Consider the following 4,117-nt stretch of genomic DNA (forward strand, 5'->3'; position numbering starts at 1 on the left):
CTATAGGCCCCTTCCTATGTAGTTGGTGCTAACTGCCGGGTTTTAATCTGTTGCACCTGTCACTTCCAAAGCAGTTCCCTCTGTTTATTTTAGATTCCTCTGTTTGCTGCTCTCTTCAGTGTCTAATTCCCGCCCTGACACAGGAGGGCGGTGGTGGTCACTTTTTTAGGCTCACTTATTCAGTGGTGTGTGGGGAGGGAGGAGCACTGCAAACAATATCACTGGCGTGTGAGGGGAGTGCTCACAGTGTCTCCACCACACTGGGTTTGCCCCTGCTCATGGTGTGTGTACTTTCCCAGTCGACACTGCTCAGGCTCTAGGTTGCTCTGATGGGAACTGTCAGGCGGGCCCTGCATTGTGTGCACCTCCCAGGCCTAAGCCACTCAGGTTCAGCTACTCGGGTACTCCACAAAGGCACAGACTAGGTTGGGCCTCTTATTTTGTGCCCTTCCCAGGTCCGAGCAGCTTAGGTGACCAGGTGCTTGGCGAGTGTGGTCGCCTCCTGTTGGAGGCTGCAGCTTATTGCCTCCCACGTCCCATCCGCTCAGTTTTCTGGGTGTACAACCGGCGAGCCGTCTCAGGTGTGCCGTGTGTCTCTGCTGGGGAGCTGATCTCTGGCTGCAAACCTCTTGGCGGATGTCGACCATCCAGAATCCCAAGAAGTCTTGGCTAGCAACGAAGCCTGCTTGCAGTTTGGTGGAAGATGCCTCTCTGGGGCCACAGTTGCGCCCTTCTGGCTCTGGCTGTCCCGGCCTGCCTGTCTCCAGTGGGGGATGGGCCAGTCTGTAGCCGGCTAGCTCTGCTCCGTCCTTTTTCTGTGAGCGGGCCTGACTGTGTCTTAGATTAGGGCTTTTCACGGGATAGCTATCCCACCGTCTGGGTTGCTATCTCAAGTTAGTTCCCTCAGATTGCCCTCGGGGCATTCAGGCCTGGTCCTTACCCAAACAATGCAGCCCGCCCCTCCCTGTCCAGTCCCCACTTGCTAGTGGTAGATGCGAGCGTCTGCGCTGCTTCTCCACTGGGAGTTACCATTAGGCATGTAATGTGGGTTTTAGTTATTTATTTTTCCTCCCAGTTATGTTGCCCTATGAGGTTCCAAGGCTTGCCACAGACCCACTGGTGAGAGTGTTTCCTGGTGTTTGGAAACTTCTCTCTTTTTTAAGACTCCCTTTCCCAGATGGATCTCCATCCCTAGCTCTTTTGTCTCTCTTTTTATCTTTTATATTTTTTTCTACCTCTTTTCAAAGACAATGGGCTGCCTTTCTGGGTGCCTGCTGTCCTCTGCCAGCATTCAGAAGTCATTTTGTGGAATTTGCTCAGCGTTCAAATGTTCTTTCGATGAATTTGTGGGGGAGAAAGTGGTCTCCCCATCCTATTCCTCCACCATCTTAGGACTGCCCCCCAAGTCTTTTTTAAAAGTTTTATTGACATATAATTGCTTTACAATATTATTTTAGTCTCTGTTGTACAACAATGTGAATTAGCTATATATATACCCCTTCCTTCTTGAGCTTCCCATCCCCCAACCCACCCCTCTAGGTCATCACAGAGGGATAAATGTGTTATCATACTTTCATAATTTAGAAACTAAGAAAAAGAAAGAAAAAAAAGTAATTTACCATATTATCAACATGTAGTGCTTCATTTGAAACAAGTCAGGAGCACCAAGCTGAGTTTCCTGCATTATAGCTGTTTCCCATTAGCTCTCTGTTTTGCACACAGCACTGTGTGTGTGTGTGTGTGTGTGTGTATAATATATATATATATATATATATCTCAGTGCTACTCTCTCAATTCTTCCCAGTATCTCCATCCCACAGTGTGTCTACTTGTTCCTTCTATGTGTCTGCCCTGAAAATAGATTCATCAGCACCATTATCTCAAGTCAATACTAAAAAGTGAAATGCTTTCTTCATATTCAAGAAAACCTGTGAATCATAGAATTTTTAAGCAAATAAGATCAATTTAAGAGCAATTTCATAATTCCAAGCCGAATTTATATGGCAAAAAGTGAATTACATTGTGTATTATTCATTTCTCCTTTCTGGTATTTCTCTATTTGTTTCTGGTAAATTCTTACCTCAGAAAAAGAAACCTAGCAGTGGTTTTTGCACTCGCAATCTGTCCCTTCCCCATGTATCTATCTGAGAATTTTTACCCCGACTACTTCACCATGGACTAAGCAAAAATAGCAGCTTCACTGGCGGCTCAATAGTAAAGAATACACCTGCCAGTGCAAGAGACACAGGTTTGACCCCTGGCTCAGGAAGATGGCAACCCAGCCCAGTATTCTTGTCTGGGAAATCCCATGGACAGACGAGCGTGGCGGACTGCAGTCCATGGTGTCACAAAAGAGTTGGACACTACTTAACTTAAAAGAAATTCTGAAGCCAAGATCTTATGAAAAAGTTAATTTCATCCATGTGATTATATAAATAATTTAGTAAAGTAACAGACTCTGAAGGAAAACTTAAGCAACAATGATGAAACAGGGGCTTGTAGATGTTCTTTACATTGCATATTCAGAATCTTAAATGTGGACTTAGAAGCCTTAGCAAAGTACGTTAAAAACTATTAAAATGCCCCAAAATAATTAGCCAATGTTAGATACTTAACATATACTAGTTCTTAAGATTGCTTTTCTGCAGTTTATCTGGAAAATGTCTTCATTTTCTTTCACAAGAGATATAATCCTCACTATGTATATACATTGTCACTTTCTTGGCATCATGGAAAGCCTGTTACTCTCCTCTTTTATAAACACTTCATGGTATTTTTCACCTCTGTGTTTCTCACTGTATATATGATAGGATTTAACATGGGAGTGAGGATTATAAAGACCACACTCACCAACTTGTCTGCAGGTTAAGTGGTCACAGGACATGTGTAGCTGAAAATACAAGGGACAAAAAAGAGCACCACTACTGTAAAATGAGAGCCACATGTAGAGAGGGTTTGCATCGTCCTTCAGAGCCATGGGATTTCAGGGAGCTCAGGATGACTACGTAGGATATAAGTAGCATGGAAAAAATGAGCAAGAACGTGGTCCCACTGTTGGTTGCCACCACCATTCCAAGCATGTAGGTGTCACTGCAGACAATTTCCAACAGTGAGAAGAAATCACACATGAAATGGTCAATGACATTGCAACTAGAGAAGGTCAAGTCCATCATGAAAAGAATCTGCATTGTGGAATGTAGAATCCCCCCAGTCAAGGCCACCACCACCAGGAGCTGGCAGAACCCCTGTCTCTTGATGGTCTTGTAGTGCAGAGGCTTGCAGATAGCCACATAGAGGTCATAGGCCATGACGATGAGGACAATGATCTCTGATGCTCCCAGGAAGTGTACCAAAAAGAGCTGAGTCAGGCAGCCGCCCCATGAGATGGTTTTCCTCTTGTACAACAGGTCAGTGATCACTTTAGGGGTGGTAACAGATGTGTAAAAGGCATCTATGAAGGCCAAGTAACTGAGAAAAAAGTACGTGGGAGCTGAAAGTGTGGGACTGAGGGAGATGGTGATAACAGTGAGCAGATTGGCCACCATGGTAAACAGGAAAATGAGCAGAAAGATAATAAAGAGTATTTTCTGCAAATGTGGATTCTGTGTGAGTTCCAAAAGAACAAATTCAGTCCCATTATTGGGAGATATGAAGAGATCCATTTTGGAACTACACCTCCTGATGTCTGAATTACCTACAAAGGAATAAAGAAGGATATCTATTAGTCATCAAGGAGTTTCTGGTCTGAATTTTTTAGAACAAAAGTAGAGTAATCACTATAACTGTGGAGCATGTCCTTGGCAATTCTGCCCCAATATCTGTGTCAATTCTTTCTTAATTCTTCCATGATGGCTTTTTATCTCTTTAGGCACCTTAGTACTATCACCTGTAAGACATTTATAAGGACAATATTTGATGTGTATTTTACTGAGAAAGGGCTTCCCTTGTAGCTCAATTGGTGAAGAGTCCGCCTGCTATGTAGTAGTCCTGGATTTGATCCCTTGGTTGGGAAGATCCCCTGGAGAAGGTAAAGGCTACCCAATCCAATAGTCTGGCCTCGAGAATTCCATGGACTGTATAGTCCATGGGGTAGCAGAGAGTTGGATATGACTGAGCA

At 44.1% G+C, this 4,117-nt stretch overlaps 1 pseudogene; it reads right to left on the bottom strand.

Annotated features, from left to right (window-relative positions):
* Positions 1-2,727: 2,727 nt before the first annotated feature.
* LOC122437906 lies at positions 2,728-3,662 on the bottom strand (annotated as a pseudogene).
* Positions 3,663-4,117: the final 455 nt, after the last annotated feature.

This window comes from Cervus canadensis, chromosome 3 (assembly GCF_019320065.1).
Source record: "Cervus canadensis isolate Bull #8, Minnesota chromosome 3, ASM1932006v1, whole genome shotgun sequence".
Taxonomy (NCBI): Eukaryota; Metazoa; Chordata; class Mammalia; order Artiodactyla; family Cervidae; genus Cervus; species Cervus canadensis.